This window comes from Aythya marila (genome assembly GCF_965140915.1).
Source record: "Aythya marila genome assembly, chromosome: 19".
NCBI lineage: Eukaryota > Metazoa > Chordata > Aves > Anseriformes > Anatidae > Aythya > Aythya marila.
The window spans coordinates 6,182,099-6,194,722 of record NC_139060.1 but is presented as its reverse complement, the minus strand read 5'-3'; the positions used below and the strand labels follow the sequence as shown (position 1 = coordinate 6,194,722).

Below are 12,624 nucleotides of genomic sequence, written 5' to 3'. Positions count from 1 at the left end.
TGAAAGCAGCGTGGGGCTTTGGGGATGATTCGAACCCCAGGCTCGAAGGAAGCAGCAGCAAAGCTCCCCGGAGCTGCTGCCAGCTGCCAGCTGGGCGCTCAGCCCAGCTCCGGTGTCAGCGCGAGGTGCCGTTGAAAGAAGAGGAGGTGGGAAGCCCGAGACACCTGCAATTTGGTTAATAAATATTTATTCCGAGGTGACAAACGCTCTTCTGGATGAGACGGAGCTAGCAGAAGAAGGATTGCGAGGGAGTGATGACGGGGTGTGCTTTTGGAGACGGGTTTGCGGCGGGGATGTTGAAACGAGCAGCTGATGAGCCGAAGGATGTCGAAACCCGATGTTGTTTCCCGGGGCGCTGGGCTGTGACGTGGGGCGCCCAGCACGGGATGGAGAAGCTCATCCCGTGGGTAAAACCCCAGTCCTTCACTACCCGCTCCTAGGGCTAAGAGGTAAAGGGGCAGGCTGGGAGCCCGGGTGGGTGCTGTGGGTGATAAAAGGGGAGAAGTCGAAGTGGTTTTGTAGGAAAGAGAAGGGGAGGAAAGGGAAGGAGGAGGAGCAGTGCCGACGGGCTGCGTGAGCTGCCCCGGGGTCTGGGGGGTGATTTATGGGGCCTGGAATGGGGACGGGGAGGGTGCCCCCGGCACCACCCAGCCCTTGCCCGCTCCTCCCAGGGAGATGGGAGATGCTGCGCTGGGTTCTCCCTGCTCCTGTGGGATGTGGGATGAGGTGGGGGTTCTGCACGAGATGGTTTCCCCACTGTGAGGCCTTCCTGGCACCGAAATCCCCCAAACCACAGCCAGCAGGCACTGCCCTTCCTAACCCAGCCTTCGGGGACGCTCCGCTCAGCACCACGAGCACTGGGGGCCACCCCTGCCCTGCTGCCACCCGCTCGCCTCTGCTGCAAAATGGGCTCAGCGACAGCAAAACTCAGGAAACACCCGGCCCCGGCTCCGCTCTGAGCTGCTTGGGGGATGTTTTACCCCCCGAGGAGCTCACGGAGGAGCAGGCGAGGAGCCGTGGTGCTGCTCGCCTGGGGACGGGGGTGGCAGCAGAGCCGGGGTCCCCCCCCCCACGAGGCGGTGGCGGCGGGGAGCTCGTGACCCGGGAGGTTAATCATAGAAAGGCTGGCATCCGTTTGAGATTAGCGAGGGAAAGCTCGGTGCCCATCTCGTCCCGGCATGTAACTTTAATGCCAAGATAATGAGCAAGGATATTTATTTGTAAAAGATCCGCAGATAGCGCTGCCCGGAGCGCAGCCAGGAGCTGTCAGAGTCCCTCCCGTCCCCGCTGCTGCTCGGAGCTGTAACCCAAGAGCTCTCCTCCGATCGCTTTTCACGCTCCAGCTCCGTTAGCCGAGCGGGGCACGTGGTCCCCCGGGGACGAGGCTGAGATTTGCTGAAGCTGCCGGCGCTGGGGGCCGTGGCAGCGAGGGACGGGGCTGTGCGGGACGCCCAGCATCGTGTGGGGCTGTGAATTCGCTCTGGGGCAACGCTCCCCGATGGGCTGAGTTCGTCTGAGCAAAAGCCTGGAGGGTGTTGGGGCCGGCTCGGAGAGTTGGGTGGCACACAGCCTCTCCCTGTGGCTGGGTCCTGTGGGGTTTGGGGATGGAGTCGGGGTCCTTCGGGCATCTGGGCTCCTTCAGACCCCCAAAGACCCCCAAAAAGGCTGCTCCTGGTTCCCCTCCTGTGCCTGTGCCGGGCTGGGTCAGTGCAGGAGGGCTGAGGGCTGCTCCCACAGACGTGCCCTCGCCTCGTGTAGCTGGCAGTGAGGCAGGCTGGGGTTGTACTTGCAGGTGGGTGTCCCTTCCTCATTAAGCCATCCCCCGGGGTAATTACTGGGTTAAGGCCTGACGAGATAACGCTTTGTTATTTGCGTGCTGTTGGGGGATTAGGAGCAGCGGGATTTCTCGGGGGGTTTAGCTCTAAGGCTGTCGGGCTGCCTGGCACGTTTGAAGAAGGCCTTGGTGGAGGCCTGGGAGCTCTGGGGCACGGGGATGGTGCAGGTCACACCTGAGCCCGTCCCGGAGATGCTCTTAGGAAGGATTTGGGAAGCAGGAACCGAGTGAAACGCTCTTAGCCGGGCTGCCCTGGCCTGGCGAGGTCTCCTCCTCCCCGGCGCAGGCAGCGCGCGGCCGCCGAGCCGCGGGGCTGGAGCTGGCACCGGCGCGGGGAAGCAGGCGGGCTGGCCGCGGGCCAGGCCGTGCACTTGATCCAAACACAGCTGGAGCTGATCTGATGAAGTGAGAGGTTAAGAAGAGAGCATCTGTTATCTAAAGGGGACACGCAGTGGGAAACTGTAAGCTCTTTATTCTCCCCCCCACCCCACACCCCGCCCCGCCCTACCCCCTCGGTGCGGTGCATCATCCCGGACTTTTATTTCGTTGATTTATGAAGGAAGCCCGTGCTTCCGGGGCTGTAATGAAGTGCCACTGTGTGAGCTCGTGATAGCGGGCGAGGGATACAATGCCTCGCACATTGGCCGCCTGCTCGAGTGCTTTAGGATCTAGATAAGGCGAGGAGGGATTTTCTCCTGCCCGCCAGGGCTGGTGGCGGGGTGGGGACGTGGGGGAGCCGAGGGCCCGGGGAGGGATGCGGGAGCTGCTTGGCTCTGCAGGGACACACGAGGTCCCCAGGTCCCGTGCTGGAGTCCCACTAAGAAGGGAACTCTGCTTCCCCTTGCAGAAGGGCATTATTTTGGTGTTGCCTCTCTCCCAGATGCCCTCGTTGCCTCCCAGCCTCGTGTGGGCCGTCTGCGTGGTCCTGGAGGTGCAGAGGGGACCCCAACCCCTCGGCCGGGCTCCCTGGCTGTCACACGGTGTTGTCCCTGCACCGGGGTGTTTGTAGGGTCGATGAGGACTGAGCATCCTTACCCTTGAAGCCACGGAGCAGTGTGCTGGCCGTGTGCTGGTGCAGAGCCCGGGGCTCTGGCTAGGGGGGGTCTCGTGGTGCCAAAATGCTCGCAGCTCCCACACAAGGCCGTCATTTCCCAGGTTGTCATTTCCAGGCAGATGTGCAGAGAGCTTCTGGTGGCCTCCCCCTGGCGTGGTGACAACGCCAAGGGATCTGCTGCCTCTCAAACGGGGAGCCTCGGGCGGGTGGAGTGGTTTGCATTGCCACCGGGCATCTCTGTGTGCCACGCGCCATGAAGAGAGTCATCGGGGACTCTGGTGCTCCTGGCAGCCCTGTCCCTGTCCCTGTCCCTGTCCCTGTCCCTGTCCTGCTGATATCTCCAGACCCCGCTCATTCCTCTGCCTTCCCCTAGGGCCCAACTCTGCCCTCGGTTCTGCAGACAGCCGCTGAGCCTCCCTGCGCCCCAGCTGTGACACCCAAGCAAGCTTTTTAGGAAGAAATAATTTTCTTGTCACTCTAAGGACTGTTTTGAATACGTAAACAGGATTATTCTAAGGTCTCAGTCCGTGGCCGTGGAGGAGCGAGCCCGAGATACGGAGCAGCCCAGCCTTTTGGGATGCAGCCCCGGTGCAGCCGGTGCCGCGCTGCGAGCGAGAGGAGGAGGAGGAGGAAAGGGGCTGAAAAAAAAAAAACCACCAACACCCAACCCTACGTGTAAATAAACTTAAAAATAAGAAGTGACAGAGATTATTTGCCGCTTAATGAACTAAAATGTCCAACCTCCCACTGAGCGGCAACGTTGTTTATAAACTACAGAGAGGGCTTTATTTTAATGGGCAGTAAATCTCATTCATCCCCAGCCCTGGCAGTCACGAGCGCGCGGGATTAATAGGCTCACCGAGCGAGGAGGGAGGCTCGCTGCCTCCTGGCGCTCCGGGCAGCATCTCAGCTCGGGGTTTTTAACTCCCTCGCCGGCGTTTGCTGTTCTCCTCCCTTCCTCCTCTCCTTCGTAATCCCCTTGGGTGCCGATAAAGCCGGGTTATCTGCCCAGGAAGAAAGGAGGATTCCGTCCCTGCGCCTCGGCATGTCACATCCGCTCCCCGCTTGGTTTTGTTGATTCGCTTGGAAAATGCCCCCCCCTCAGCCCCCTTTCGGTCCCTGGGTTGCAGCTGGAGGCCAGCCCGAGATAACCACATGCCTTCGTGCTGCTTTTTCCTAAAATAAAGCCTCCTCTCTGTAGCCTGCAGTCAGGTTTTGCTGGGGTGCCCCCATCCCGTTCCCACCCTGCTGTAAGTGGGACAGAACCGGGGCCGGGTCCCTGTGCCAGGGGCAGATCCCACCGAAGACGCCCCCCCGGGGACAGTCTCCTGCCCCAGTGTCCCCCCTTCCCTTCTGATATTGTGTCCTGGGGAGGGACAATAACTTTTTGGGAGCTAAAACCACCCCGGATTGAGCCCTGGGCTCAGCTCTCTGTGTGCCATCCCTGCTGCTTTGGGGCCACTTTGGGGGCAGGTGGGAATTTTGGGTATCCCTGAATTTCCCCCGGATGAATCAGGCGCCTCGAACACTCCTGCCCATAACTCACAGGGTGACGTGCTCCTAAGGCAAGAAAGAAAACAGTGAGTTATCTCTTCCAGTTTGAGCTTAATATCCATAATCTGCCATTAATCAAAGGAGGACTGTAAGATCCTTACTTAGGCCTAATCAGTGCATAATGGATTATCTACAGGAACTAATAAAAGGTAATTATCTATGCTTTGCAAGTTCCAATTACTGTACTTAGATGATCAATTAATTCTTGTAACAGTTTCACAGGTGCATTCGGTGTGACAGCCTCGTGCAGGCTCCAGGCTGAGCGCTGCGGGCGGCGAGGGCAGCGGCCACCGGGGTCGGGGACATTTTCCAGCAGGAAAAGCGGTGCCGGCGATGCCGGGGGTGCCCCGGCCACCTCCGCAAGGGACCGGGGCTGCTTCAGGTCTCAGCTCGTAGTTTTTCCTTCTCGTCTGGTGGCTGGCTATCTTCTGGACCTCGCTAATCCAGCTGTGTGTTGGTGTCCCCAAAACTGCGCCGTGCTGGGGCGCGTTAGGGTGAGGCACCTGAGGTCCTCGAGGCATCTGCTGCGGGGACCTGGTGGGGACGCGGGGAATGGGTGACATCCCCCAGCCCCACGGGGCTGTGTCACAGGACTGATCTCATGGCATGAGTGCAAGCCCTGGGGAGCCCAGAAATCCCAAGAGGCTGCAGCCCCTGGGTGCAAAATGGGGACAGAAAGCAAAGGGCAGGGGGGAGCAGGGCTGGGTTGGGGGAAAGGCTTCTCCTGGGAGAACCTGGGGCTGTGCAAACATCTCCAAGTCGGGGGGATCATGCTCCCACACAGACCCAAAAAGGACCCCTGGGAATATTTCAGGTTGATTTCAACCTTTGCCAAGAGTCTCATGGCATGCAGAGGAACAGCTTGGAGCAAGAGCTCGTTTCAATACAAAGCTTCTTTCTAGAAGAAAAAAAGGTCAACATGGGATCTTCTGACAATTCCCATTGTTATTTCGCCTCTTCCCCCTAAACATGACATTAATTCATCTGTGCGAGTCCTTTTTCTGGGAACAGCCTTGGTTTCGCTGACATTTTTGGTTAACGAGGGGAAAAGCAAACCCGCAGCAAAACAAAAACAAAACCCCAGCCCCCCCCCAGCCCTTCTCCTTACAAAGAGCAACTCCCCTCGCAGCTCTTGTGGTGACGATGTTGCGGGTCCTTTGCTTGGGGGAGGAAACTGAGGCACGTGGGTAGCTGAAATGTCAGACCTGAGGGCACAAAATGGTGCCAAGGAACGGGACCAACCCCTGGTGCAGCCCAGCGCAGCACCACCCGCGGCCCCATGCAGTCACTCCCAGCCTCTCCTCGCCCATCCTTCAGCCCTACAGTGCGTGCTTCCCCGTGCCCAGCAGCCTCCTGGCCTCCTCCTCCACCTCTTGTGCTCTTGCTTTCCAAGTCCTGGTCCTGCAGCAGGGATCGGTTCCCTCCGTGCTGCTGCACGATGCTGCCACACACCGCCCCGAGCCGCTGCCAGGGCTGCTGCCGCCTCCTTCGCTGCCTTTTGTTCCTCTTTCTCTCTTTTTTTTCATCTTCCCAAGCAAGCCGCCACAGGCTCCTTCAAGCATTCCCCCGCAGATTATTCCCCTGTAACGCGACGGCAATGCTGAAACTCCCGTTGCCCCATCCCAGCCTCCCTTTCTCCTTTTGGCTCCGCTTCTGGATTGTAAGGCCCAGGTCTGGGCACGCCGATCCCCGCCAAAAAGGTGTTTTCGTGCCTTTGATTCCACCCGCGGCCGGATCCTGGGGGCTGTGCAGATGGGAGGCACTGCCCGCGGGCACGGCGCACGCTGCGGGACCTGGGCGCAGGAGGGCAGGCACACTGAGGGGGCTGCAGGACCCCAAATCCAGCCCCTTGTATGGTTGCAGTGAGCAGAGTTGCTGCAGGACCCCAAATCCAGCCCTGTGTGATGGTTGCAGTGAGCAGAGTTGCTGCAGGACCCCGAATCCATCCCCATGTCTGGCTGCAGTGAGCAGCCCTGGGGACACTCATGCCATCAGGCAGCGGTTAGCCTTAATGAACCTAATCCTTCAGATTGCCCTAATCGTAGGAGCTGGTTGGTAAAATAACGACTAAAAAAAAAAAACAACAACAAAAAGAGGCTGATCCACCCTATTTGATGGGATTTGCCACATTTGCAAAATTGCCCAAGTCTCATGGGGTCAACAGGTGTGGAAGGAGACCGATGCAGAGCACGTTCACAAATTGGGAGCACATTTACGAATTGTGAGCACATTTACAAATTACAGAGCACGTTTTACAAGTGCCACACTCGGTAAGGCAGAATCGCTGCTCGATGGGTGCCCGGCAGTGGGCAAAGCCCCAGACCTGTGTGTCCGGGTTGGGAATTGTGTGGTTTGGCAAAGCCTGGCTCGGCAAGGGTCGCATGCAGACAGACACACCTTACGGACGGCCTTCGCGGTTGTTTGCTTGCTTTGTTTGAAAAGTGAAACCCAAGCCTCTTCCCTGTGGTTAGATCCTCCCAGCTAAGCGACTTGGAGCTTACAGAAGTTGCTGGAGGAAGAGAAAGGACGCTGGACGCAGCGTAAAGCGAGAGCAACCGCCCTCACCGCAGCGCTTTCCGACCTTTGTTAACAAAACCCTCGGCGCTCTCCGGTTGCTTCGGACTCGTTTTCCAGCGCAGTTCTTTTCCAAGCCAACATCGCCGGGTGTATTCCTGCTGCTTGTTATTTAAACAGTGCCGGAGGTGCGCCCAGCACCGTGCAAACACAGGGGAAGGAGAGGGCCTTACCCGGAGGAGTTCTCGTTATAATTTGGAGGGTTTCGGGAGAAGGAATTAAGGCTGAGGTGCAAGGAGGGAGCTGCAGAGGTCGGTGTGAGAGCAGCAAGGCAAAAGGACCGGCTTTGAACGAGCCTTTGGAGAGGTCCCCACACGGTCCTTCGGCTGGCACGGGGGGGTGTCAGTCTTCAGCGAGGTGGGTGACAGGAGGAGCGTTGGCCCTGCCACAGCAGATTAAGGCAGCGCTCCTTCAAACGCCGCCGTCTGCCTCTGACACCGGCGAGGACCAAAGGCTTCGATATGGAAAGGGAAAAACAATCAAGGACTTGTGCCACCCGGTAATGCACTGACCCAATTGTGCACTGCTGTGTAAGGGGAGAGAAATTCCTTCCTGACCCTTGTGCTCATCAGTCTATGCCCTGAAGCATGAGATTTGATTTTCTTTATCTGGCTTTCCGTAATTGCAGATGTCGTGTTTGGTACTCCCTGTATCCCACCCCTCGGAAATGGCATCTGCTACATTTAACTCAATGGACCTTCCCCTCGGGGAGCTGGATCCTGCCTCCTTTTCTGGGCAGCGCCTGGGAGGAGGGCAGGGGACCTGCTCCCACCGGGCTTTTCCCTCTGCTACGTTCCCCTGGTGGCTGCTGGCTGCTCAGCTGGGGAGGACAAGTGTCCCCCCATCACCAGTGGGCTCTCCCCATTGCCATCAGCCTTGGGAAGGCTTTGTTCCCACCTACAGAAAGGATTTGGAGGGCTTTAATGGATGTGCAGCTATTCCTGAGAGTCACGTGGAGTTGTTGTTGGTGCTCCCTTGGAGAGAGAGTTGGGCAGAGAATCTGTTTTTTTGGTTCATTTTTCCCCAGCTCTCCAACGCCAGCGGCGAGGGTCATCCAGCCTCATCTCACCTGCCTTTCTGCCAGAGTGGTTTGGGATTGAGAAGGGGACGGGGAGGGGGTGCAGAGCCCCGTGCAGCCCCCACCGACCCGCGTCGATCGCGCGCCTCTCGGTCCTGCCCGCGCCGGGGCGCGCGGCTCGCCGGCCTCACCGAAAGAGTTAACGGCGCTCACCCCTTGGAGCTCGGGGAAGTGGAATTAGTCACGGCCTTCAGGAAAAGTGCTAGGCAGGTTATAAAAATGACTGATGAGCACGAATCAATAATGGAGGTAGTGTTTTCTGGGAACACCAGGCGCGAACGGAAAAGCACATCAGCCCGGGTGGCGCGCGCCGTGGCGTGCCGGGCTGAGCACACCTGGAAGGCGTCCCTGTCCCTGTCCCTGTCCCCATCCCTGTCCCTGTCCCCATCCTTCTGCACCTGGCTTCACATGCCTGTGACTCTCCAGGGGATAACAGAGGGTGGTAGTGATGGCAAAGCAGGGCCCTGGGGAAGCGGGGTGTTTGGTTCACGTTCAGGGTGGTGTTTCCGCAGCACTGCAGCAGCTTTGGAGGCCACGTTTCCTTTTCCAAAGTGGCATTTCTGGGAAGGAAACGGCCTTCTAATTAGATGGCTTGAAAATCTTTGCCGTTGCTTGTTACAAATGCATTAATCAGCCCGTACTGAAAGAACTGCAGAGCAAAACAGACACTGTTATTATTATTTATTATTTAGATGTGGATGATTAATCCCTTCCTAGCCTGGACCATGTTCAGAAAGCGCCTTACGTCCCAGCGCTGCTTCTCTGAGCAAACCGACTTTTTCCTTCAGTGATGGTCATTCGTTGAACCCAATTAAAAGTTGCAAAAAAGCCTTCTCTGCAGCTTTCCTACAGGTGGGAGCAACAGCTCACTCTGCACAAGTCTGTAAGCAGCGCAGGCTGCAGCCTTGCATTGGCCCCATGCAGCTGGGTGGGCTCGTGCAGCCCCTTTGCTCTGGCAGCTGGAGCTCCCGTGGGTGTTTCTCCTTGCTGTGCACTGACAGAAATCCCTGGGGGCGCAGAGAACAAGCACCCATCAGGTACAACGCTGGCAGCATTCACCTGGCAGAGCGTGCTGCTGGCAGTGGCTTGGGAGGAGCAGTGCTGTGTCTGCTTGGCATCCCGGGGCTGGTGGCTTTCCCAGCCTGTGAGCACATTTCTGTTAATGCGAGCTTCCCAAATTGGCCTTCCAAATGTCCTGGATGCCAGGTGATCTCCAGGCACCGTGGCCAGGCGTCCTGCTCCCTTGTTTTGGATGTGGTTTTGTTCTGAGACGATGCCCGGTGCGGGCACTCCGTGGCTGGCATCGCAGCTGCGTGGCTTGGCCCTGCTGGACGTGGTGCCAGCACCATGCACGGCTGTGAAAACACAGACACGGATCCCTCCGGGGTCTTTACGTCTTGTTTTTGCAATACCAGCAGGTTGTGGGAGCGTGCGAGGACCCATTCCTGTGCCGTGGGAGCAGGCTGCAGGCTCTGCTTTCGCTGCTGTGTTTGCCTAGCCATTTTGCCACCTCTGCACGGGCGCAGGCTTCAGGTGCCCCTCACGTCTCCAGATCCCTCTTCGGGTGTGCCAGGCGCTGTCCGTCACGGCAGGCAGCCCTCCAGGCCCTCGGGAGAGCCAGCTCTTGGAGAGCGGGTGCAAGAGGTTAATGGAGGACGAGGGTGATGGATACGTGGCGAGAGCTCATCGGGGAGAATCGCATTCCTTTGAGGAAATCGATAATCTGGGCTGCTTATGTTGCTAATTTTCAGCAGGTCATCTTCATCACGCCTGCTGGCTCGGGTTGGGCGAGCGGGGCCCTGCCGGGCAGCTGGAGGTGGAGGTTTGAGCTGTGTATTGCCCGTGTTACCCAAATACAGCTGGAATTAGCAGGGCTGGTCTGAGACATTTGCTCTTCTTCCTCCCTCGTCGGGTGGCCTTATGGCATGGGTAGGAATCTTCCTGAGCCCTCCGTGGTATAAAATGCAGCAAAATGGCAAATCCTACAGCAGAATCCCAAAAGCACCCGAATTAGAAGCTCCGACTCCAAATGCTCTGAGAATTTGGTAAAGCACTTCAAAAAAAAAAAAAAAAAAAAGAGAGAGGCCAAACCAACACCAGCCCCACACCCCAGCCCCTCATTGCTGTCAGCTGAGGTTGCACCAAGTGACAAGCGTGGTGCTGTGGCTGGTGGCAGGCACAGGGACCCATCCCTTGGGCTGTCCCATTTGGTTTAAAACCTGGAAGAATTTAAATTGTTGTGGAAGGGATGCTCCAGCTGCAGGCACCTCTGGCACCCTTTAATTCAGCATCCCTGGCTTCGTTTTCACTGCACCAAAGAAGTATTTTTTGCATTTTTTTTTGCAGTTTTTCTCCACATTTTCCCTTCGTTGCGAGTGGAAAAAGCAGGGCACACGCCACGTGGGCATGGGACAGACCTTGGAAGTGCCACCGGTGCAGCCTCCCCGTTTCCCACCCCTCGCTACGAGGACTCTGTGTGGGGAACATTTTGGGGTGCCGCGGCTCCGGCGCCCAGCGCAGCCCCTCCGCCGCCACCCGCTTGGGTCCCTGCTGGCGCCACGTCCCCGAGCAGGCGGTGGCACGGCTCCAGCCTCGGCGCTAACGAGAGGGCTCCCAGTGGAAGTTAATCATTTGCCATCCCGAACGGTGCCGGGGTGTGTGTGAATCCCTCGCTCCCGCAGACGCGTTGTTCTGTGCTCGCCCAGCGCGCTCTCGCCGAAAGCTGCTACACAAAATGTTTTGCAACAAAAACCCCAAACCACATGAAAGTGCTTGAGTTTCACATTTCATTATAACCCCGAATTCAGGTTTGCCAAGAGTTTCAGTGCTTTTACGAACCTTTCCCATGAACCTCCAGCAAAGGCTGCCGCTTAACCTGGTTTTGATGAAGAGCCAGGTGCGACCCCGCCGCTTTTCAACAAGTTTCGAGGTTGGTGCAATCCCAGAGCTCGGACCCAAAATCCGATAGGGTTTGCGCGGAGGCCTGCGTGCCCCCTGGGAAAGCCAAGCAGCGCACACCTGGGCGCAAGCTGCAGTTCCCCATGGGCACGGGGCCACCGGTGCTCGCCGGGCAGTGCGCCCCGAGCCGTGGCACCCAGTGGGTGCTGCTGGGGACCCTGCAGGCATCGCGTGCGCCGGGCTGTGGGTTGGACACGTGTCACAGCGTGGCCACCAAAGCAGCTGCCATCCCTCGGTGAGTGCTGGTGCTTTGCACGTGGATGGGGCTGGAGCACGGTCCCACATTTGCAGTGCTTTGGTCACCGCCGCGGCTGCTTCGCTTTGGAGGAGCTGGGGATGGGCCCAGGCTTTATTTTGGGAACAATTCTGCAAAAATCAGGGGTGTGCAAGAAGTTTGAGAGCCAAAAAGCCGTGCCGGTGCCGGGCAGGGTGGGAATTGGGCTCTTTCTGAGGGCCTGGCGCGCGGCGAGCCCAGCCTGGGGATCGTGCGTATTATTGCATCCACACGCGCGTTGCTTTTTCGGCAGCGCCGGCTTTTCCTTTCTCCAGCAATTTCCTGAAATAACGTTAGGGAAATGTGAAAATCTTGAACTTTTGAACCTCCCCGGAGGACGGCGCGCAGGGGGTGGGTGGTGGCGGCAGGAGGAGGGGACGCCGGCCTGCTGGCTGCCGTTTATTTTGGCTACGGGGCCTGGGGGTGTGCAAGAGGGGGGGGGGGTGGCTCGCCGACCCCCAGCCCCACGGAGGAGCCGGCTCAGCGCTGCCCCTTATTAATGGTCTCTCTTCGGTGGGTCGCGGAGGCGAGGAAGCCAGAGGAAGTTTTCTTTTGCTCGCAGATGCCGGGGAGCAGAGGGGGGGTGCCCGGGCTGGGTGGCGAGGGCAGGGGGTGACACGCGGGGTGATGGATGGGACCTGGCTTTTCGGGCAGGCTCTGGGCGCGGGGAGCTCTTGCCACTGAGGGAGAGCGAGAGGGGAAAAAGGGGCGGGTGGGGGGGTGGCGGGGGGGGGATACGGTGCGCCTGGAAAGTACTTTTCCCTCTGATGAACTTCAGAGGCGCATAAATCACTGCCAGGCTGCAGCTGCGAAGCATGTGACGCTGGCAAATTAATGGGGCTTCGGAAAACCGCCGCGCCGCCGCGCTCCCCTCCGCGCCTCTTAAAGGAGCAGCCGGCAGCCAGGCGTGGGAATGGGGCCGGCTGCTGGGTGCTGGGGGCTGGGGCTGGGTGCTGGGGGCTGGAGCTGGGTGCTGGGGGTTTGGGGTTGGGAGCTGGGGATGGAGGATGGGGGATGGAGGTGAGCGTTGGGTGCTGGGGCTGGGTGACCCTTGGGCTTTTTTGCGCAGCGGGGACCCACGGAGGATGGAGACGCGTGGTGGGGGATCCCCAGGGCGTGCCAAAATCTTACAGTGGCAGGGGTGTGTGGGGTTTGCAGTTGAGGTGGGCATCGTGCTGGGGCTCAACGCTGGGTTGCTGGGTGCTGTAGCAGAGGATCCAGAAGCATCTTCCCCATGGTGGCATCGAGAGGCCACCACCACCTACCAGGGCCGGGCATCTGCGCCCCCAAGGCGCAGC

At 58.8% G+C, this 12,624-nt stretch overlaps 1 protein-coding gene across 5 annotated transcripts in view; it reads left to right on the top strand.

Moving 5' to 3' along the window:
- Window positions 1–12,624, top strand: part of RXRA (retinoid X receptor alpha) — a 94,226-nt gene that overhangs the window by 37,018 nt on the left and 44,584 nt on the right. Inside the window, exon 1 of one of the 5 annotated variants that reach the window (XM_082775490.1) lies at window positions 432–449. The exons of 3 other annotated variants lie outside the window; for them this stretch is intronic. The gene's annotated coding sequence lies outside the window, so the exon portion shown is untranslated. Of the gene's footprint in view, window positions 1–431; window positions 450–11,269; window positions 11,288–12,624 lie in introns of those variants that run through there. One more of the 5 variants, XM_082775489.1, reaches the window with a different exon arrangement.